Source organism: Hippopotamus amphibius, chromosome 5 (assembly GCF_030028045.1).
Source record: "Hippopotamus amphibius kiboko isolate mHipAmp2 chromosome 5, mHipAmp2.hap2, whole genome shotgun sequence".
Lineage (NCBI taxonomy): Eukaryota > Metazoa > Chordata > Mammalia > Artiodactyla > Hippopotamidae > Hippopotamus > Hippopotamus amphibius.
In genome coordinates this window covers 104,657,936-104,683,331 of record NC_080190.1, presented here as the reverse complement: position 1 = coordinate 104,683,331, position 25,396 = coordinate 104,657,936, and the positions used below count along the sequence as shown (strand labels likewise).

Below are 25,396 nucleotides of genomic sequence, written 5' to 3'. Positions count from 1 at the left end.
TAGATCACATGCAGAAGCAAGGACAAAGCCAAAGCTGAATGCCAGGGACAGCGGGATTAAGTAAAAGGTTCTAAAACCCTTCTATTATATATGCAAGCTGCACACTAAATCCCCATGATCAGCTAGGTAGACCTTATGTCTTTGAAATATCTGAGTAGACAATGAGTGTTCCCACAAATGAAAAATTCTAGCTCTGAGAGCTGTGGACTTTGGGAGAAAGTACACACAGGAATTGGGCCAGATCAGACTCTAAGTGGACCCCACAGGACCCACAGCATGTCGAGAGTCCAACCCAGAGGCAGAGGAGGGCATCTTGGGGAGGTGAGGGTGGCCTGAGGCTCAAGGTGTGTACAAGGACACTTACAGATGAGACCCAAAGGAAACAGAATTATTATTATTAATTCTATTGATCTGATCCATTCTGTTCTTAGTTCTAGCTTTTGTTTTTTATTAGTAAGATCCTAGTCCTAGGGGATCTTCATGTTTTATAATATATTATTTATTCTATTTTTTACTTTTTATTTTTATGCTTTTTTAAAAAAATTCTATTTCTAGCTAGCTTTTCTGTACTGCTGAGTTTATTTCCCTTATCTACTTTTCTTTATCTTTAATACATTTCTATTTTCTTTTCTTTTTCTTTTTATATTTCCAGTCATACTATACTCCTCCGTTTCTCCATATTTTATTCTTTTTTATTTTATCTTATTATATTTTTAATCAGTGTTATTGGTCTGCTCTGTTTCCTTGCTTTATTCTTCAGATGACACAATGTGTTGGTTTTTGTTATTAGATTTTGTCTTTATCTTAGTTCTAATTATAATTGTTTGATTTCATTTTGGGGATTTTCAGTCTATCTGGTTGTTCTCTTGCTCTTTGCGATATTTGCTCCTTTTGTCTGTTTGGTCCCTGTTATATTTGGTCTTTGTTTTCACAATTCCTCCGTTTTTTTAATTTTTAGTTTTGTTTTTGTTTGTTTCTTTTACCATGCTTGTTGGTTTGTTTTGTTTCTTTGCATCAGTCTTTAGTTGGCACTCTGCTTAGGTTGTGTTCTTTTGTTTGGGTTTGTTTGTTTTTTTTGGGTTTTGAATCCTTGTTGATTTTCTCTTTAATTGTCTGATTGTGTTCTGGGGTTCTTTTATCAGGTGTCCCAGAGGAAGAAGAAAAAAAGAAAGGGTCTCAAAATATTTGAAGAGGTTATAGTGGAAAACTTCCCCAATGTGGGAAAGGAAATAGTTAATCAAATCCAAGGAGCACAGAGTCCCACACTGAATAAACCCAAGGAGAAACACACCGAGTTGCATATTAATCAAGCTAATGAAAATTAAACACAAAGAAAAAATATTAAAAGCAGCAAGAGAAAAGCAACAAATAACATATAAGGGGAAATGAATAAGGATAACAGCTGATCTTTCTGCAGAAACTCTGCAGGCCAGAAGGGAGTGGCAGGATATACTTAAAGGCTTGAAAGAGAAAAACCTACAGCCAAGAATAGTCTACCCAGCAAGAATCTCATTTAAAATTGATGGAGAAATCAAAAGCTTTCCAGACAAGCAAAAGTTAAGAGAATTCAGCACCACCAAACCAGCCTTACAACAGTTGCTAAAGGAACTTTTCTAGGCAGGAAACACAGAGAAGGAAAAGACCTGTAAAAACAAACCTCAAAATGTAAGAAAATGATAATAGGAACATGCATGTTAATAATTACCTTAAATGTAAATGGATTAAATGCTCCAATCAAAAGACACAGACTAGCTGAATAGATACAAAAACAAGAACCTCATATACGCTGTCTATAAGAAACCCACTTCAGACTTAGGGACACACACAGACTGAAAGTAAGGGGATGGAGAAAGATATTCCATCCAAATGGAAGTCAAAAGAAAGCTGGAGTAGCAATACTCGTATTAGACAAATTAGACTTTAAAGACTATTACAAGAGACAAGGAAGGACACTATATAATCATCAAGGGATCAATCCAAGAAGATATAACAATTGTAAATACCTATGCACCCAACATAGGAGCACCTCAATATATAATGCAAATGCTAACAGCCATAAAGGGGAATCGACAATAACACAATAATAGTAGGAGATTTTAACACATCACTGACAACAATGGACAGATCATCCAAACAGAAAATAAATAAGGACACACAAGCTTTAAACGACACATTAGATCATCTCAACTTAATTGATATTTATAGGCTATTCCATCCCAAAATTACAGAATGCACTTTCTTCTCAAGTGCACATGGAACATTCTCTGGGATAGATCACATCTTGGATCACAAATCAAGCCTTGGTAAATTCAAGGAAATTGAAATTGTACCAAGCATCTTCTCGGACCATAATGCCATGAGAATAGATATCAATTACAGGAAAAAAAACTGTAAAAAGTAAAAACACATGGAGGCTAAACAATACATTATTAAACAACCAAGAAATCACTGAAGAAATCAAAGAGGAAATCCAAAAATATCTAGAAACAAGTGACAATGAAAGCACGATGACTCAAAACTTATGGGATGCAGCAAAAGCAGTTCTAAAAGGGAAGTTTATAGCAATACAATCCTACCTCAAGAAATAAGAAAAATCTCTAATAAACAACCTAATCCCACACCTAAAACAATTAGAGAAAGAAGAAAAATAAAAAAATCCAAAGTGAGCAGAAGGAAAGAAATCATAAAGATCTAAAAATCAAATTAACGAAAAAGAAATGAAGGAAACAATAGCAAATATAAGTAACACTAAAAGCTGGTTCTTTGAGAAGATAAACAAAATTGATAAACCATTAGCCAGACTCATCAGGAAAAAAAGGGAGAAGGCAGAATCAACAGAAATAGAAATGAAAAAGGAGAAGTAACAACTGACATTGCAGAAATACAAAAGATCATGAGAGACTACTACAAGCAACTATATGCCAATAAATTGGATAACCTGGAAGAAATGGATAAATTTTTAGAAAAGTATAATCTTTCAAGACTGAACCAGAGAAAATACAAAATATGAACAGATCAATCACAAGCACTGAACTTGAGACTGTGTTTAAAAATCTCCCAACAAACAAAAGCCTAGGGCCAGATGGCTTCACAGGTGAATTCTATCAAACGTTTAGAGAAGAGATAACACCTATCATTCTCAAACTCTTCCAAAATATAGCAGAATGAGAAACACTCCCAAACTCATTCTACGAGGCCACCATCAACCTCAAACCAAAATCCGGCAAAGATGTCATTAAAAAAGAAAATTACAGGCGAATATCACTGATAAATATAGAAGCAAAAAATCCTCAACACAATACTAGCAAACAGAATCAAAAAGCACATTAAAAATATCATACACCACGATCAAGTGGGGTTTATCCCTGGAATGCAAGGATTCTTCAATAAATGCAAATCAATCAATGTGATACATCATATTAACAATTTGAAGAATAAAAACCGTATGATTATCTCAATAGATATAGAAATAGATTTTGAAAAAATTCAGCATCCATTTATGATAACTCTCCAGAAAATGGGCATAGAAGGAAATTACCTCAACATAATAAAAGTCATATATGACAAACCAACAGCCAACATAATTCTAAACAGTGAAAAACTGAAGGCATTCCCTCTAAGATCAGGAACAAGACAAGGGTGCCTACTCTCACCACTATTATTCAATATATTTTTGGAGGTGTTAGCCACAGCAATCAGAGAAGAAAATGAAACAAAAGGAATCCAAATTGGGAAAGAAGAAGTAAAATTGTCACTCTTTGCAGATGACATGATATTATACATAGAAAACCCTAAAGATGCTACCAGAAAAATGCTAGCACTAATTGAAGAATTCAGAAAAGTAGCAGGATACAAAATTAATGCACAGAAATCTCTTGCATTCCTATATACTAACAATGGAAGAGCAGAAAGAGAAATTAAGGAAATTCTCCCATTTACCATTGCAACAAAAATAATAAAATACCTAGGAGAAACCTGCCTAAGGAGGCAAAAGACCTGTATGCAGAAAACTATAAGACACTGATGAAAGAAATCAAAGATGATACAAACAGATAGAGAGACATACCATGTTCTAGGATTGGAAGAATCCACCTTGTGAAAATGACTATACTACTGAAAGCAATTTACAGATTCAATGCAATCCCTATCAAATTACCAATGGCATTTTTCACAGAACTAAAACAAGAAATTTTATTATTTGTATGGAAAAACAAAGAACCCCAAATAGCCAAAGCAACCTTGAGATGTAAAGATGGAGTTTGTGGAATCAGACTTCCTGAATTCAAACTATACTACAAAGCTATAGTGATCGAGATACCATGGTACTGGCACAAAAACACAAAAGTAGATCAATAGACCAGAATAGAGAGCCCAGAGGTAAACCTATGCACATATGGGTACCTTATCTTTGACAAAGGAAGTAAGAATATGCAATGGAGAAAAGACAGCCTCTTCAATAAGTGGTGCTGGGAAAATTGGACAGCTACACATAAAAGAATGAAATTAGAACACTTCCTAACAACATACACAAAAATAAACTCCAAATGGATTAAAGACCTAAATGTAAGGCCAGACACTATAAATCTCTTAGAGGAAAACATAGGCAGAACACTCTATGACATCCATCAAAGCAAGATCCTTTTTGACCCACCTCCTAGAATAATGGAAGTAAAATAAAAAACAAATGGAATCTAATGAAACTTAAAAACTTTTGCACAGCAAAAGAATCCATAAAAAAGACAAGAAGACACCCCTTAGAATGGGGGAAAATATTTGCCAAAGAAGCAACTGGCAAAGGATTAATCTCCAAAATATACAAGCTGTTCATGCAGCCTAATACCAAAAAAGCAAATAACCAAATCCATGCATAGGAGGATGACCTAAATAGACATTTCTCCAAAGAAGACATGCAGATGGCCAACACACACATGAAAAGATGCTCAACATCACTAATCATTAGAGGAATGCAAGTCAAAGCCACAATGAGGTATCACCTCACACTGGTCAGAATGGCCATCATCAAAAAATCTAGAAACAATAAGTGCTGGAGAGGATGCGCAGAAAATTGAACCCTCCTGCACTGTTGGTGGGAATGCAAATTTGTACAGCCACTATGGAAAACAGTATGGAGTTTCCTTAAAAAACTACAAATAGAACTACCATATGGCCCAGTAATTCCACTCCTGGGCATATACCCTGAGAAAACCATAATCCAAAAAGAAACATGTACCACAATGTTCACTGCAGCACTATTTACAATAGCCAGGACATGGAGGCAACCTAAATGCCCATCAACAGATGATTGGATAAAGAAGATGTGGCACATATATACAATGGAATATTACTCAGCCATAAAAAGAAATGAAATTCAGTTATTTGTAGTGAGGTGGATGGACCTAGAGCCTGTCATACAGAGCGAAGTAAGCCAGGAAGAGAAAAACAAATACTGTATGCTTACACATATATATGGAATCTAAAGAATGGTACTGATGAACCCAGTGACAGGGAAAGAATAAAGATGCAGATGTAGAGAACTGACTTGAGCACACGTGGTGAGGAGTGACGTGAAAGCTGGGTTGAAGTGCGAGAGTAGCATTGACATATGTACAGTACCAAATGTAAAATAGATAGCTAGTGGAAAGCTGCTACATAACACAGGGAGATCAACTTGATGATGGGTGATGACTTAGAGGGCTGGGATAGGGAGGGTGGGAAGGAGTTGTGGGAGGGAGGGGATATGGGGATATATGTATAAATACAGTGGATTCACTTTGTTGTGCAGCAGAAACTGTCACAACAGTGTAAAGCAATTATATTCCAACAAAGATCCTAATTAATAATAATAATACTTATACTGATAAAAGTTACTGTACCTTGCAATGTATCATTTTTAGGCAAAGTATTGAATTTATTACTATTTTAGTAAAAAATGTGCATACCACTAATAAATGAGCTAATCATAATGCTTCAAAAAAAAGTTTACCTTATAAGTAATGCTAGGTTATATTTCTTAGTTTTTCCAAAAAGATTTATGTTTCCCAATGACCAGTAAAATCTAGATTGACTTTAAATATATGTATGTGTGATTATAAATCATATATATAATTTATTTCATTTGTCTTCATCATATTATGAAAGGTGGGTTATTTTCCTGCTTTATCTTGGAATATCATGTATCTTCATTTTCCAACCCTTTTCAGAACTCAATATCCTAAATTTTTAATGTGCTAGCAACAGATAGATGTCAGCTTTCTCTTAGCCACTGAGTACCAATTTTTGGTAATGATATTTTTGAAAGCATTTCTTTTCCTGAAATAATGTCATTGCAGTGAATATTTGGAAATTTGAGTGTTAATACCCAAATGTAATAGAGACCAGATTTCAAACATAACCGTGGCTCTACCAAGAGAAATTAAATGTTTTCAATCAATCACTTTTTAATCAAATTTATTATTCACTTTTAGGCAGACTTTACTCTTCCTTAAATTTTGTTGCTTCTAAAATTATAAAGCTTTCTCGGATAGGTAATCTTTTGATCTAGAGATATGTATAGCTAAAAATAACTTAGGTAATTTCATTTCAATAGATATTATATTTAAAAGAAGACTAGAGATATTTTAATAGCCCAATTGGTCTTATCTCTTTTGGTTTATTTTGGAGTATAAAGAATCTTATTTGAAAATTTCATATAAATATATGTTTTTCTCTCGATGAATAACTGAGACAAAAAATCCTCTACAAATATTCTGACTTCAAAATATTATTATTCAAAACCTCTTTCTCCTTTTGTTATATTTCACTTTGGTGTTAGTCATTTACATTTTCAGATATTATTTCTTGTGAAAGTAATGAAACTGCTTCTTACTATTGTATCAATTAAAAATAGATAATAAATTATTTGAAAAATGCTTGTAAATACATTTTATATTCTTTCAAACTCACCAAGTTGTAAAATAATCTGTACATAATGGTTTTAGAACAGTCATTGGCAATTAGACTTGAGTGACAGACTGATACCATGACTTGAATGATTAAACAGTTTTCAATTATTTGGAAGAGAAAATTTGAATTGGTTTCAAATCTCTTTCTCCTGTGTTTCATCAGTACTCACCATACGAATAGGAATTTACATCAAGTTGACATACTGACCTGAGGTTCCCAGAAGCATATTTTAGAAATAGTTGATATTGGTATCAAGATATGTTGATGCATGTTAAAATGTGTTTACACATTTCTGTAAACTGATGTTGTCAGTAAACCATATGTTTCCCTTTGTCATGTCTATTACATAATAACAGAGAACATTCACTGAGTACTAAACTATGTACTAGGCACTATTCTATGTGTTTTTGATGAATTAACTCATTTCTCAGAATAACCCTATGAAATGAGTCTATCATTAAATTTATTTTATAGATGATGAAACAGACAAAGATAGTGAAGTAACTGTCAAAGTCACACATCTAATTAAATAGTGAAGCTGAGGTTTAACTATAGGCAATCTTGTTCCAGAGCCCAGATTGGCAAAACATAAAAATACATAATTATTCCTTTATGCATTTTCAGATATTATCCGCCAGTATTTCTATTAGACCTTTGTAAAATGTTCATGTAGAAACATTCAGGAAAACATACACAAAGATGCCAGACTGGGGCTGACACTGACATTATCTATTTACAGCAACTTTGTAAGAGTACACTCTTAGTTAAGACAATTGTGGTGGTCCAGTAAGTTTTGTCACTCAATTAAATGATTTTTAAAATTGACTGCATAATTACCTTCTCATTCAAGATTCACTTTCACTATTCTGGTGTCATTAGAATCGGAGTTGGAGTGAAATTTCTATGTAGTTCGAATCTTTGAAACAATTTAGAGCAAGTAAGAGGTTTTATTAGAATCTCTAAACTAAATTTAAAAAGATATTAACTTTTATTTGTTAATGTTTTCTTATCGTTAAGCAGAGTCGTTTCTGTGAGAAAACACGCATAAACTTTGTTAAAAATAAAAGTTGGAATCGTCTTTCTGCAAAGGTTTATAACAGAAAATATGTATTGATTTTTTTCAAAAAAGAATTTAAATACCTGCTATATGCCAGGCATTTTTAGCATGCTTGAGTAAGAGTCGTAAAGAAAACAAGAAAAATATCCTGCCCTCAATTTTGCTACCAATTGTTTATAAGCCTATGAAGACTTGTACAAGAAGGAACAGAAATGTAAATACTTAGAGTGGCTTAGCAGGTAACATAAATAGATAACAAGATACAGTTAAAATATCAGGGAATGGTAGGGCCTATCATAAGCTGGATTGTGCATACCCAGCCCAGAGGGTTCTGCATTTCTTTTTTTTTCAATCATTTTACCAGCCAATGAAATGTGTTGCTTTTTAGAATAAGGCAGATTTAATCTTTCTCCAAGAACCTCAAGGGTTAAATGGTACTTTAAATTATCCATTCCTATCTTATTTATACTCGAAGATACACTACAATGTATGCTAAAAAAGTCAATCAAAATTCATTTTGACCCCTCTAAGGTGAGAATCTCTACATGAGGTGTTAGCGAATTCTTTATGGTTGGTTCTGACCTCATATAGATCCATCCTTTGAGTTCATTTCTGTGTCTATAAGAAACACATATGTCTGAAGCTAAATTTGCATCAAAGTCAACTTGAAAGCAATCAATTAATAAGCAACTCATAGTACTGTTTATGTATTATTCAAAGGCTAACAAGAAGAATTGTAAATATCTAGATGAGTAGACAGGAATTAACACTGATGAAAAGTAAAATAAAAACTAGAGACTCTGTATAAATTATTATAACTTCAATAAATATTAGTATTAGGAGATAACATCTATAAGATTGGTATAAAGATGAAGCAGAGATCTCCACATGTGTTATCACACAGTATTTGTCTTTCTCTGTCTGACTTATTTCACTTAGCATAATGCCCTCATACCTTCTTTATCTATTTAACCATAGATATAGAGAGTTGTTTCCAAATCTTGGTTATTATAAATAATGCTGCAATATACATGGGTGGAGAGACATCTCTTTGAGATCCAGATTTCATTTCCTTTGAATATATACCCCAAAGTGGAATTACTGGATTATAAGGTAGTTCTATTTTTAGCTATTTTGAGAAACTTCCATACTGTTTCCACAGTAGCCATACCAATTTATATTCCCACCGGTGGTGCACAAGGGTAAACTTTTCTCCACCTCGTCACAAACATCTCAATTATTCTTGTCTTTTTAAGAATAGCCATTCTAATAAGTGTGAGGTGATGTCTCAAGTGGCTTTGATTTGCATTTCCCTGATGTTGAGCATCTTTTCATGTTCCTATTCACCACTCATATGTCTTCTTTGGAAAAAAAAAATTATTTAGGTCCTCTGTCCATTTATAAATCAAATTATTTGATTTTTTGCTATTGAGATTTTTAAGTTCCTGTATATTTTGGATATTAAATCCTTATCAGATACATGGTTTACAATCTTTTCTTACATTTTGTAGTTTGTTTTTTTAATTTTTTTCTTTTGCTGTGTAGAAGCTTCTGAATGTCATGTAGTTCTGCTTTGTGCTTTTGATATCATACTCAAATTATATCTATAATAGTCTATTTTAAGTTGATAACAAGTTTGATCTCATTATAAAGGCCTACATTTTTATTCTCCTCTTTCGCATCTCATAGTTTTGATGTCACAGTTCATCTTTTTTTATCTTTTGTATCCCTTAATTAATTATTGTATTTATAGTTATTTTTACTATTTTTATCTTTTAACATTCATGCTAGCTTCATAAGTGATTAATCCACTATCTTTACTATATATTTAGCATTTCAGTGAAATTTTTTTTTCATATATTTTCTTGTTACTAATAGGGTATTTTCAGCTTAAAAAGTCCCTTTAATATTCCTTGTAACGGCAATTTAGTGATGATAAACTCCTTTAGTTTTGCTTCTCTGAAAAATTCTTTGTTTTCCTTTCAATTCTGAATGATAACGCTGACTTTGCATATACCATGCTACTACTTTCTAGCCTGCAAAGTTTCTGCTGAACATCCACTGATGGCCTTATGGGGGTTCTCTTGTATATAACAAATTGTTTTCCTGTTGCTGATTTTAGGATTCTCTCCTTATCTTTAATTTTTGACATTTTAATTTTAATGTGTCTTGGTATGGGTATCTTGGTTGGGACCTCTGCGCTTCCTGGATCTGGTTGTCTATTTCCTTTCCCTGATTAGGGAAATTTTTAGCCATTATTTCTCCCAGGAATTTTTCTGCTATTTTCTGTTTCTCATTTCCTTCTGGGTCCCCTATAATATGAATGCTGGTCCACTTGATGTTGTCCCACAAATCCCTCAAGCTATGTTCACTTTTTATCATTGCTTTTCCCTTTTTACTGCTTTGATTGGATGAGTTCCACTGCCTTTTCTTTTTTCTTTTCTGCTTCACCTAGTCTGTTCTTGATTCTGTCTATTGTATTTTTCAGTTCAGTTATTGTATTCTTCAGTTCTGTGATTTATAGTTAGTACTTTCCTATATTTTTTCTATCTTTTTTGTTGAGGTTTTCACTGTGTTCATTCATTCTTCTCCCAAGTTTGGTAAGCATCCTTATTACCATTATTGTAAAGAATTTATCAGGTAAATTAATTATCTGTTCCATTAATTTTTTTCCCCTGAGGTTTTTTCTTGTTTTCCCTGACCCCTTTGGAAGATATTCCTTTGTTTCTTCATTCTGCTAAACTCTCTGTATTTGATTTCTATGCACTAGTTGAAACAACTACCTCTCCCAGTCTTGAAGGACTGGCCTTGTGTAGGAGATGAGTCTTGTTATTCAACTCTCTCCTAGCTCTTGATCTCTCAAAACTTTGTGACTCTCCAAGAACCCTATTATATTTTTAATAGCTCCCAGTAGTTGAGGGTGTGCTGCAACTTGTCAATGTCTCAAAGGGGACCATCTCGATCAGCACCTAAATTCAATCTAATTCAGGCAGCAGGTTCTAAAGTATGTAACTATATAGAGTCCTATGGGACTGTAAACCTAAGTCTTTTGGGTCACTGTAGCCAGGTGATCTGGTGGTATTCTCTTGGTGGCAGTTACAAAATGTGGGGCTCCAAATAAGTGTAAAACGCTCTTTTCTGAGAGATCTGGTAAGCTATAATGAGGCAAAGGGAGAGCACAAAAATGGCATCCACCAGCTACATTCCCTGAGAGCAACTCCACAGACTCCTATTTTGTGTGCCAGACTTGAAACCTGCCTCTCAGAGACCAAAGAACCTGGACAAGCAAATAGGCCTCTTTCAGAGAAAGACTGGGGGTGAATTTTAGTATTCTATCTGTGAAGTGCCCTGTGAGTGATAGCTTGCCAAGAACTGTCTTTCTGATTGTTAAGCTCAGGGACACAAGCCCTCCCTGGCCACCAGAGCCAGGCAATCAAGAGGCCTCCCTGGGGTGACAGCGGCAAAGTCCAGAGCACAAGATATAAAAATAAGGATACCAGAAACATGAAAGAGCTTCCGTCCAAGAATATACAGGTGCTCTGGAATGCAACAGAGTGAGAGTGTGAAGATAGCACCCACCCTCTGAGGTCTCTGGAAATATTACAGTCAGCCCTAGATGTTGCTTAATTAGAAGCCTGTCCCTCAGGCTGATGCTATGATAATTAGCCAACAGGCCTCTGTCACAGAAAAACTGCCCTTCTGGGTCTATTGCCTCTTGTACACTAGGGTTAGGTAGCTCTTTAAGAACTCTCTATATGTTGGTCACAGTCTTGAGGGTCTCACGACTGTAAGCCTTGCTGACCACAGAGCCAAGCTATGCATAGGTGTCCTGTGGCAGCGGTCATAAAAATTGGAGCACCAGACCAGGGTACAAACTCCATTCTAGGAGACACTAGTGAGCTAGAGTGAGGCAGATGAAGAGTGCAAAAGTGGTGTCCATCAGCCTATGTTCCTCAGCAGTAGCTCTGTAGCTCCCTAGATAAGTGCCAACCTGAGGGTTGCTCCTTATTGCTCCAAAGGTCCAATAAGCCTCTTTCAGAAAAAGACTGGGGGTATGTTTTAAACCTCTATTTGTGCAGTGCCTAAGGGGTGAAAGCCTGCCAAGAACTCTCTGATTGTCACAGTCCCATGGGACACAAGAAAGCAAGCTCCCCTGGCATCCAGAGCCAGGTGACCAAGGGATGTCCCCTGGGTGGCAGCCACCAAAATCAGAGAACCAGATGTTTGTCAAAGCTCCTTTCCAGGAGACACTTGTTCTCTGGAGCATGGTAGAGAGAGAACATTAAGATGATGTCCACTGTAGCAAGGGGAGCCACCTTGATGGCTGTAGCATGGCAGAGGGGAAGCATAAATATGGTGCCTGCTGCAAAAAAGAACTACAACATAGAAAAAAAAATAGAAAAATAAAAAAAAGAGAGAGAGAGAGAGAAACAGCAACTGCTAGCTAGATCAAAGCAAAGGAAGAGCACAAAGCTGGTGCCGACCAACTAGAATAAGGCAGTGAGGAAGCATAAAAATTGAGCCTTCAGGAAAAAAAAAAATGGTGCCCACTGGCTACAGTGAGGCAGAGGAGAGCATTAAGATGGCACCTTGTCTCCCTCCTTGGAGAGGGATCCAGCAGTCTCTTAGAAGTGTGTGTTAAATTAGATGCGAGCCCCTCAGGCCATGCTTTAATGTAAGCAAATGAGCCTCTTTCACTTAAAGTCTGGGCACAGTTGGATGCATTTGAGCTGGGCCCTGCACAGGTGAGTCTAAGCTCATAAGCTTCTTTTAAGCTCTCCAACAAATCTCTTCCAGTGGGAGTCTTGGTGTGGTCAGGGAGGTCAAGGCACATTTCCCCTTTCACCTTTTTCTCACTCTCAGCCTATCAAGTCTTTTAAATAGTTTTCTCCATCTCTTCTTGTCTGTAATCACTTCTCAGCCTTTTGGCTAAGATCAAGTGTAGTATCCATCTCTTCTTGTCTGTTTTTCCATATTTCTTCATAAAGTGGCATTTTACATGTCATCTTCTTAGGGCATACATGGTGCAGAGGGAGAGAAACTGATTGAGACTTAAGGAACAAAGTTTTACAAAGCATATTATGCCTTTTACATCAATCTGCCAGAATATGAATTGATAAAATAAGGCAAGAAATAAGCCTTGCCAAACTCCCAAACATTTCTGAATATATCACAATTTCAATATATTTCCATCTTTTTTATATCATAACAAGCTTTTAGCTGCATAAATGGATTACAGATTTGGAGTCTTCATTGCAAATTATTTGTGCTTGTCCTATTTGTTTATAACTGCTTATTTTCTGCTTCTGGGTATAAAACACATATTCTCAAGAGCAGAAGTTTTATATATCATAAATCTAAGGCCCCCTGGCTCCTGAAACAGTATTCAGGGACTGTAGACATTCAACTGTTTATGGAAAAAACGAATAGTTTAGAATATTGTGGGAGATCATCACAGAACAACCATTTTTCACATCAAGATTTCTACAGTGAGAAAGAAAAATAAAATGATTAATCTGGGACTTTTGTTTTTCAAAATGTTCTGAATTAATCTGTGCTAAAGAGCTGAAAGCATCCTGCTAATATCTAGAAGCAGCTTCTTTCAGAGCATTGAAAACCTGAATAAGTTCAACTTATTAGTTCTAGAACACATTGACATCAAGCCATCACTAAAATAACCATTCTTTGAGCCCCTTTCTTCATTTGCAAAATTTATTTACTTATTTAGGTATTGTTTCTTTCTAAAGTGTTTTAATATTAGAGATGAAGGCCTGTATTTCTTGTCATATAAATAAGGGTACAAAAGAAAATTAGCTTTTGTTATTATGAATGGATAAAATTTATCTAAGTGTTTGTCTATATTCTTATCCTAACACAGTGACTGATGCACAGCTCATAGTGGTCCTTCATAACTATAGAATATATATTTTAGAGTTTACATAGCACTTTCATATGCACTATTTCATTTGTTACTTACTACAGCTTACATATTATTCACCATTTTTTGAAATTAAATACAAAGAAATGTAACTTTACTATCACACAATTTCTTTGGGGTTAATTAAAAAACATAGCACAGACATTTTAATGTGAGAAGAATTGAAATGAGCAAAGGAGGAAGGCATAACCAGGCATACTAAAGAAGAGCTGTGGAGATGGAAAAGTAGAGTTGTTTAAAAAAAAAAATCCTGTCTTATCACTCAAAAATATGATAGTTCAGAAGCCACTGATTCTTAACTGTGCAAATACATGTAGAATCCATGCTTAGCAAATATAAAATATACAATGAAGCCCTCCTGTTCTTACATGTTCAACCATACATTTACCCCTGACTAACAAGTACCGTCAGTAGTTTAACATCAACTGAGAAAGCAAGGTATAATCACTTGTTGACACTGTTTCAGAAATTACAAGCATTAGGAAACAATTATTTTCAGACACACAGTATACAAAGGTGTAATTTTGTGACATCAATTACTAAAAGGGGTTGGAACAGAGTTTTAAATGAGCAAAGTTATGTATTATTAAAGTTAAGCTGTTAAAATTAAAATTAAAGTCTTATACCTTTAAAACAATAACTGCAGTCCCCATGGTAACCACAAAGATAATAGTTATAGAGTATACACAAAAGGAAACAAGAAGGGAATTAAAATGTTTTACAATTAAACATCAACTAAATGTAAAAGAGACATTAATGCAGGAAATGAAGGACAAAAAGATATAAGGTATATAAAAAACAAATAGCAAGTGACGGAAATAAGCACCTCCATATAAGTAATTACTTTAAATGTAAATGGATTAAACTCTAATCAAAAGACAGAGACTGGCAGAAAATGTAAGAAAAATGATCAATCTATATATTAGTTACAAAAGATTCACTTTAGATGCAAAGACAGTAATACATTGAAAGTAAAAGGATGAAAAAAGATATTCCATGCAAACAGTTTCCAAAAATGAGCAGTGGTAGTTACACTAATATCAGACAAAATATACCTTAAATAAGAACACCTCATATGAGATAAAGAAGGATATTCTATGTTACAGATTCAATGCCACAAGAAGATATAATGATTATAAACATGTATATACCTAATACAATGCCACTGAAATATTTGAAGAAAAAATTGAAGAATGGAAGGGAGAGATAGATATTTCTACAATATAGAAAATTCAACATCCCACTCGCAATAATGAATAAAACAACCAAACATAAGATAAATAAGGAAATAGAGAACTCTAGCAACACAGTAAACAAATAAGATCTAACAGAGATACCCAGAGCACCTTACCCAACAATAATAGTATAAACATCCTTCTCAGGTGCACATAGAACATCCTCCAAGATAGATCATATGTTAGGCCACAATTTAAGTCTCAATAGATGTAAAAAGACAGATGCTGTACAAGGTATCTTCTCTGATCACAAAGGGATAAAGTTAGAAATCAATAACAGAAGGAAATTGGAAAACTATCAACTTTTGGAAATTAAAGGACACACTCTTGAGGAACCAATGGATTGAAGAGGAAATCACAAGGGAAATTAGAAAATACTTAGAGATGAATGAAAATGAAAGCATAACATGAAAATTTACTGGATGCAAAGAAAGCAGTGCTAAATGGAAATTTATAGCTATAATTGCTTATACAAAAAAAAGTAAGGGCTTTCCTGGTGGCACAGTGGTTAAGAATCTTCCTGCCATGCAGGGGACATGGGTTTGAGCCCTGGTCCAGGAAGATCCCATATGCCATGGAGCAACTAAGCCTGTGTGCCACAACTTTTGAGCCAATGTACCATAAATACTGAAGTCCATGCACCTAGATCCCATGCTCTGCAACAAGAGAAGCCACCACAATGAGAAGCCTGTGCACTGCAACTAGAGAAAGCCCGTATGCAGCAACGAACACCCAATGCAGCCAATAAATAAGTAAATAAATATTTTTTAAAAAGTAAGATGAACAACACAGTTTTACAACTTGAGGAACTAGGAAAAGAACAAAGTAAACTCAAGCTTGCAGAAGGAAGGAAATACATATTAAAGTAGAAAGAAATGAGATAGAGAACAGAAAAACAATGAGAAAAATCAATGAAACTGAAAGTTGGTTCTTTACAAAGATCAACAAAATTAAGAAAACTTTAGCAAGATTGTCTTAGGGAAAAAAAGCTCAAATTACCAAATCAGAAATGAAAGTATAACATTAATACCAATTCTACAGAAATAAAAAAGGATTATAAGATTATCAGAGACTGCTATGAACAATTGTACACTGACAAATTGGACAACCTATATAAAACTGACAAATTCCTAGAACCACAAATGGCCACTTCTCATAATCCTAGAAAATGATAACATATTTTTAACATAAGGTGGGAATATAAACTGGTATGGTAATTATGGAAAATAGTATGGAGGTTTCTTAAAAAATTAAAAATATAACTACTATATAATGATGCAATTATATTTCTGGATACTCATTATTGAGATTCATTATTTATTTGGATTAATTGTAGTCCCTCCATGGTAAATGAGTCTTCAGAGTTGACATGTTCTATATATGGTACAAGGCTTTCCATTCTCCTGTTTCATTATTTTGGTGGGAATATAGCCTTTGTTCCTCTCTTATAATAAACTTCCAATTGATACCCATTGTTTGTGAGGAAGTGCTCCCTCCTCTCAAATGTAAGTGGTGGAAACCAGGAAATATAAAAATACTGCAGAAAGATAAAAGTATGGAAGTATTTTTCAAATTCTAGCATGAAATCATTGACTAGCACTGGGCTTCTCTCCTAGATTATAACACACTCTGTCAGCTAAAGACTGATTTGTTGTTAAGTCTGAAATGCATGAATGAATAAAGTATGAATACAAAGATAGAACATTTTATTATGCAAGTATAAGTGGAAACCTCTGACTGCCAGTGTTGCATTATTCTCTGAGGCCCAATAAATGTAGAGAGGTGGAAAAAAGGAAAAGGACCAGAGGAAATGATTTATGCTAAAATATTGGAAAATTATAAATGGATGCTTTGGCCAAATTTGAAGTTGTATGGGAAGTGAGTTGAAATGGATCATATATTTTATTCTATCCAATGCCAACTCAAATATTTGCATTGAAATTGCATGGGGAAATGAAAAGTTATGAGATCCAAAGCTACAATAAGGATAATCACAGTACTACTATACTTAAAAATGTGATGATAAGTGACATTCTACCACTGATTTTATTTTATTTTTTTCCCTCAGATCTTTATTGGAATATAATTGTCTTACAATGTTTCTGCTGTACAACAAAGTGAATCAGCTGTATTTACACATATATCCCCATATTCCCTCCCCCTTGAGCCTTCCTGCTCTCCTCCCTATCCCACCCCTCTAAGTCATCACCAAGCATTGAACTGATCTCCCTATGTTATACAGCTGCTTCACACTAGCTATCTATTTTACATTTGGTAGTCTATATATGTCTATGCTATCCTCTCATTTCATCCCAGCTTCCCCTTCCCCTCCATGTCCTCAAGACAATTCTCTACATCTGCATCTTTATTCTTGTCCTGCCCCTAGGTTCATCACTACCGGCTTTTTAGATTCCATATACGTGTTAGCATGAGGTATTTGTTTTCCTCTTTCTGCCTTACTTCACTCTGTAAGACAGATTCTAGGTCCACTAATTTTAGATGTGCATTGTCTTCTTAGCTAGGTTCTAAACTGTGAAACAAGTATGCATTTTCTCTTACACATACTTGTTTTAAAGATTTAAAACTTCCTTCGTCTTTGACATCTTTTTTCCCTTTGCCACTCTACATTGTTTACCACAATCCTTTTCTCCATTGTGTCACATATATTCTCAAATTTTCAATTCAATTCTAGTTGTCGTTTCACTTTGTAGAGATTATTGTTGAAAGTTGTTGTTTTTTTTTTTTTTTTCTAATTATCTAATCTTGATTAGGGTGAAAATCTAAAACGAAAGTGTCAGCATGCATATTGAGAATTTTCTACTAAAGAATGCTTATTTTGTAACTCCTCTTAAAAAAATAAGAGCACATTCTATATTAATTTTTACAGCTGGAACAACTTCTTTTGGTATAAAATGTTTCATAGATCAGATATATTTTATGTTGACCTGCACAGTTTGGCCAAATAAAAGGTTTAGCACAGTTTAGCACTTAAGAGGTAAAACTCTAGAAAAAGAGTACTTGGGTTTCAAATTCAAGGCATATCATTTCCTGGTTCTGTGTTTAGGCAAGTTAATTAACTTTTCAGAGGCTCCATTTCCTCATCTAAAATATAAATATAATTCTACCTATGAAATATTACTTACATCAAAGAATATCTGGCATGTAGAAATACTTGATAACAGTTTAGCTATTATTAAATGAGTTTCTGAAAAATCAAACAAGTTGAAAAAATAGTAATAGTCCCTCAAGTTTTTAACTTTATCTTAAGAAGAAATAGTTCAATGGGAAATCACCCACTTCTATTGGATAGACTGCAGGTGGGAGACAGGATTAATTAAGGAAGATTGAGTCTAGTACAATTCAGATTAAGGTGGTGCAGTAGGAAGATCTTGAACTCACCTCCTCCTATGGATGCACCAAAATTACAGCTGCATATAAAACATTTTCTCTGAGAGTGACTTGAAGACTAGCAGAACAGATTTTCTATAACTAAGAATTTGAAGAAGAAAAGTCCACATTGTGATGGGTAAGAGGGTCAGAGAAGTGCTCCACTCAGAACCCACACTCCCCATGTGGTGACCCATAATCAGGAGGTATATCACACCCAGAAAGTCTCCTGCTGAAGTCTGAAGAGTCTGAACACCACATCACTTTTCCCAGCTTGGGGGAACCTGCACTGGGAAAATGAGTGTCCATAACATCTGGCTTTGAAAACTAGCAGGGTTTACATCTACGAGAGCCAGAGGGCTGTCATAAACCAAGACTCTGCTCTTGAGGGGTTTATACATATACTAACTTGAGTCCCAGTGAAGAGGCAGCATCTTGAAAAGTGCCTGAGTCATGCAAGAGAAAGATTCATTAACTAATTTAGGGGCATGTGCTGGGGAAGGGATCTGGTAAAACTTTCTCTAGGGATGGAGGCATTGGCAAGCACCTTTTATTTCTTTTTTGCCCTTCTCCTACCTGACCCAGTACTGGTGAGCTTCATTTCTGTCACTCTTCATCAACCTAAATAAAAGCATTCACTTGCCCCAGAATACTCCTAAGGACCAATCCTGCCCAACTTGCTTACCCTAGCCAGTTCCTCAAAAACAGCCCCCTCCATACTCCAGCCAGTGAACCATGCTGGCCAGCAAAATGGATCCCATCAAAGTGGCTCCCACCTTGACCTGCCAGGTCAGCCACCACAGCAAGCAGCACTACACTTCCAAAGTGGCTCCCTGGCAGCTCTGTATATAAGTGTGCCCCCAGCAGTTGTGGCCAGATTTAGCCAGTTGGACTGGGGGGAGCAACCATGTCCACCAGCACATCTGAAATAATTATCGCTCAATCACAACAGGAAGGCACATTCAGTCCACACAGGGGATACATTTGGAACACCTGGCTTTAGTGACCAGACCAACTAGATCTAACAGACCTATACAGAACACTCTATCCAACCAAAAAATGTGCTTCTCTTCAAGTACACATTGGATATTTCCTGATATAGACCATGTGTTTGACCACAAATTAAATGTCAATAGATTTAAAAATATAGATATCATGTAAAACTCTTGAAGGGGCTTTGGGTTCTCAGAAGACAACCATTATTGAAACATGAGTTTGTTTTTCTTTTTTCACTTGAAAATATACTTTCTAGAGAAAATATAATTTCTAGAGAAAACACACATACACACTCACATACAGGATGTACTCACATGCACAAACACATCATTCCTATGGAAAAAAAAATCCTGAATTCAGATTTAATTTTATTAAAGTCATTTTTTACTTGCAAACTTATCAGATTTGAAAGGGTTAACTAGCTAGGCAATTTCAGGAGGTAACTATATGAAACTAAAATTATAACTTGATGCAGAAGGTAGCATATGTACATAAATCTTTTCTTATATGAATTTAATAATACCGATTTTACGATGGGTCTATGCAAAGTAGAACAAAGAAAGAATTATAATAACAAAAACATTGTTGAGAAAGATTTTAGCATGTGCTGAACTCTAAGCACTTTTATGTAATAATCTCATCCTTTTAAAAAGTTGATGAAAGAGATATTATTTTTTACAGATGAAAATTCTGAAGAATCAATTTGTGAAATAACTTAAGGTCAAACAGCTAGTAAGTGTGGGAGGTAGAATTTGACACCTGCATTTTAACCTTTTTAAATATGGTGATTTAAAAAATTATGTTCCTGCAACAGAATATTACTTTCTTTGATTTAGTATTAGAACATTTGGGTCTGTATGATATTGATTCTATGATATTTGTTGAGACATATGTTGTGGTCAATACAATTTTTATAAATGTTTTGTATACTCAAGATATCTATTGTATCATTCTATATTACATAATTTAAATCAAAATTATACATGAATCAGTTGGAAAAAGCTATATATTTTGCTTAGTCTATATCTTTTTATTTTATTTTATTTTATTTTATTTTTCTAGCTCTTTATTGGAGTATAATTGCTTTACACTGTTGTGCCAGTTTCTGCTGTACAACAAAGTGAATCAGCTGTATTTATACACATATCTCCATATCCTCTCCCTCTTGAGGCTCCCCCCGACACTTTCTATCCTGCCCCTCTAGGTCATCACTGATCATTGAGTTGATCTTCTTGTGTTATGCAGCAGCTTTCTACTAGCTATTTTACATTTGGTAGTGTACATAGTGTACATATGTCAATGCTACTCTCTCACTTTGTCCCAGCTTCCCTTTCCCCATCATGTCCTCAAGTCAGTTGTCTACATCTGCATCTTTATTCTTGTCCTGTCACTGGGTTCATCAGTATCATTTTTTTAGATTCCATATATATGGGTCAGCATACAGTATTTGTTTTTTTCTTTCTGGCTTACTTCACTCTGTATGACAGACTCTAGGTCCATCCACCTCACTACAAATAACTCAGTTTCATTCCTTTTTATGGCAGAGTAATATTCCATCATATATGTATGCCACATCTTCTTTATCCATTCATCTGTTTATGGGCATTTAGGCTGCTTCCATGTCCTGGCTATTGTAAATAATGCTGCAGTGAACATTGTGGTACATGTATCTTTTTGAATTATGGTTATTTCAGGGTATATGCCCAGTAGTGGGATTGTTGGGTCATGTGGTAGTCCTACTTTTAGTTTTTTAAGTTATCTCCATACTGTTTTCCATATTGGCTGTACCAATTTACATTCCCACCAAAAGTACAGGAGGGTTCCCTTTTCTCCACACCCTCTTCAGCATTTATTGTTTCTAGATTTTTTGATGATGGCCATTCTGACTGGTCATATTTTATCTTTGAGTGATCAAGTACTATAAAAAGTGTGCTAAAGTCTCACACTAAGTTTTCAGATTTCCAGATTTCTCTTTGTATTTGTCAATTTTGACTTGATATGATTTGCTCTTCGGTGCATAAAAATTTGTCTTTCCTGGTGAAATATAACTTGAATTATTATGTATTAAACTTCTTTATTTAAAAAATAATTTTACATTTTTTACTTAGTGTTGTTACATTATTGCAATCTTAGGGGACTACTGGAATTTTTTTAAATTCTATTTCTTTACTGGATTAAAAATTGTTTGCATAACCCTCTTTAATGTTTAACCTTTAATTGTGGTATATATTTTCTATGCTCCTCTGCCTCCAGAACAAGACAACATACATTATCTACATCTTTATCAATATCTACTTATACCAGATTCTCATAACACTTTAACTTTGATCATTCTCTGCTCTCTTCAGGATATTGGAAACCCTATTTTAAAGATACCTTATGTTTAACCTCTCCAAATTAGATACCCTATTACCTTTTTGTATGGTTGATGTTACTATAGATTTGTGCACCTGTTTACAAGTTTTTTTTTAACAGTATATCTTCTGTTAGCTACAAATTTATTTGTGGATATTTCCTTTTTTCTTAAATCATCTTCCTTAGAAGTTCCTTTATGAGGGTTAAGAGAGGTAAGTTCTTATCTGGGAATGTTTTCTTTTCACTGTGTTTCTTTGTATGATCATTTAGCTATTTCTTTGTACACTTCGTTATGTTGAATCATACCTCCTGTGTGTCAGGACTCTATATGTTTAGAAATCTTATGAGGCTTATATTAAGGAAGCTGTCTTCCAAAGAGTCTTTGCTTTTTCCTCTTCAACACGTTTCCTAGCACCAACCACTCAGTATTCCTCTTATAATTTAATATCCCTGTTCTGGGTTTTCAAGATTATGCAGGTAAGTTTAATACAAATTCAAATACCTTGGGGAAATATTTTTTTCCTTTATATGGTTGAAAGGAAATTTGTTGAATTTGTAGCCCCTCAAGGACATCAACTTCAGAGGAGGATCTCCATGGAAACACCTAACAACCCAGGTTTGCTACCCAGTACCTCAAGTGCAACTCTAGCTTCTCCTTCCCTTTACCACTCTGCCTTTTGCTCCCTAGGGACTTCCTTGACTCTCTGAAGTTTCAGTTCTGTGTTTAAAGGTTTTATTTCTGGTTGAATTTTGTATAGCATTCATAATTGATACTAAGGAGGAGTATCATATCTGGTTTGCCATTTTGATTGGAATGTAACAATCCATTCATTTTTTTCAAGAAGAATTTGACAACATGATAGATTTGCCTGTAATTAAACTGTAAACAGAAAACAGAACTTGCCTATCTAGAGGTTTAATATTTAGCATATCATGACCATATACCTGATATTTTAGAAAGCTTCCTGATTTCAAATATTTCATCTTGTGTTCATTTCATACATCTATATCCATATTTCCTTAAGGAAATGTGATGACCTTATATCATTTTGAGAAATGCTCAAATAAGAAATGTTTAATTGCTTTGCTCCTCATTTCTCACTGCTGCTTTCAGGAGTCAAGTATTATCACTACTCACTTCAACAAAAATTTATTGAAAACTTATTTTAGCCCCAATGCTAGGTCCTGCAGATGCAAAAAAGAAAGCAATAAAGGATTTTTTTTGAAGATAAATTAATATTTAGAGCAGTAAACACTTTTAAAAGTGTTTATAAAGTGCTATGAGAATACAGAGAAGGATGTCCTTAACTACAACTGCAAAGGCAAAAAACTCCACGTCACTGTCTAGGCTGAATCTTGAACAATTCAAAACAATGCCCTCATGATGTCCTAAGCAATGGGAGGGATGTTAGGAGATGAAAGGGAATGTTAGGCAAAGGTGAGATCTTAAAGGATTTTATGCAGCTCTAAGATATTTAACTATACCTCAAAGGCAATTAGGAGTGATTATTTGGATTCAAGCAGGGAAATGAATAATCATATTTGCATTACAAAAAGCCTTTGAGAGATGGATTGAACAGTGATGAGACTGGTGTCAGAAAGAACTTACAGTAGCCTCTACAATTTAGAGACAATCTGAAATTCTCAAGTTTTGAAAATATTTGCTTTGTGAAATTCTAGAACCTGGAACAAGATTCAAGTGGAGATACTGTGACTTAAATTTGGAGTTTTAATTATTGTCTTTGTCTCTAGCATCCTAAAAATATTAAATACACCCAACATTTGTCAGTGTCCCTCCTCCATGAAAGGAAGCCTCCATATGTTAAAGAAAGTATTATTTCAGTGTTAAATAGATACTTTCCCATGAGTCTATCTAAATCTATCAGTGTTTGGGGAATTTTATTTTTTTGTCTGACATTCTTCCATAGACCCTCTTTAGAGATTCTTTTATTGAGTCAAGATATTGTGCCCCTAAGTTCTTTATTAATAGTTAATAGCTCTTAAAAGGATGCATTTCCATGTGAAAAAATTCAACCCTGGATCTAACATTTTTCAAAAAGTATTCCCTTAGTTATAAATGCCAAAGTTCTGGAATCTATCATGGATATGAGAATAAGGAAAGCTCTTCTATAAGGGATATTGTTGGAAAGGATAGCTTTGGGGGAAATGTTGATATGTTAGATGTGGAATCAAAGGAACTACTGGTTGCTTACAAGAGCTGAGTAGGAGAAGAAAATAAAGTGTTGTGAAGAAGTATCATTTTCAGACTTAGAAGAGAAGGGCCCTTGCCCTGGCTTCCATGCACTATAGGGTCCTACTCTTGCCATTCACTGTCATGTGGGACAAGATGTCCAAAAGGTTAAGAAAATATTTTTACTCAGGGCCCATGTTTCCCATTCTAGGTCATGTTTCAAATATCTGAGTCCTTAAATACCTGCTTAATGGCAGCAGCACTGCGAAGTCTGTGTAGTTTTCTTCCTTATGTTTGTCCTTTTGAAAGGTTCCCAGGAGTTGTCCTTTGTGGAAGGTATGAATAGAGCTTGGAAGTACATATAGGAGTTTTGACACATATTTCCACATGGTCCATCATGGTATGGAAGGGATCTGGAGTGAGAAGAGGATGGAAGGTGGTGCCTCCAACATCAGGCATGAAATTTGACCCTAGAGGTCATTTTGAAGTTATTTAAACAAGATAGGAATAAAGAACATATTCAATTTAACAGTTTGATAGTTTGATTTATAACTTCAATATTTAGATATACTATGCATGCGCTTCTTTTTGTCTCTTATTCTGTATCCCAGAGGAAAACCAATGGGAAAATATTAAACACTTCTTACTTCGCAATTTGTTCTTTTTCACTTTCATTATAATCACCTCCAAGCCAGAGAGTAAAATTAGATTAATGAAATCAGAACAAACTTCTAAAATCAGAAAACTGGCACTGGAGGAGGCCTTAGACTCTTTGCCCTTAATCTTAAGCATGAGGTAGCTGAATTTTATCCCAAACCATACAGAAAGTTAGTGGCAGAGCCAAGATAAAAATATGGACCTTTATATTTCTCTCTGACTTTCATCTTTTATTAATAAAACATTTATTTTATATCTCTCTCAGCAGGCTTCTTGATGCAAATAACTCTTTTTTACATTTTATCAAAAGTTCAAAAAATCAAATCATGTAGACACGTTGTAAAGTCAAGATTTAATAGCTTTAGTACAGATGCAATTTTTATTTTTGAAAATAATGCTGTGTCTACTAAGTTAGTGCCTGACGTGTGTAAGGACTGTTAAATGGTATTAGTCAAATATTCCATTAATATTTATAGAAAAAATAATATAAAATTGAAATTATGATTTCTTTACGAGGGTGGGTCAAAAATTACCCACACTCTGACTTTAGAATTTATTTTAATTAACTTTTAGAGAAGATGAATACATCATTTTTTTGACATAATCTCCTTGCTTTTCAATACACTGTGTCCATCTGT

General features: G+C 34.6%; 1 pseudogene; it reads left to right on the top strand.

Moving 5' to 3' along the window:
• Positions 1-12,908: 12,908 nt before the first annotated feature.
• LOC130854749 (U2 spliceosomal RNA) lies at positions 12,909-13,042 on the top strand (annotated as a pseudogene).
• Positions 13,043-25,396: the final 12,354 nt, after the last annotated feature.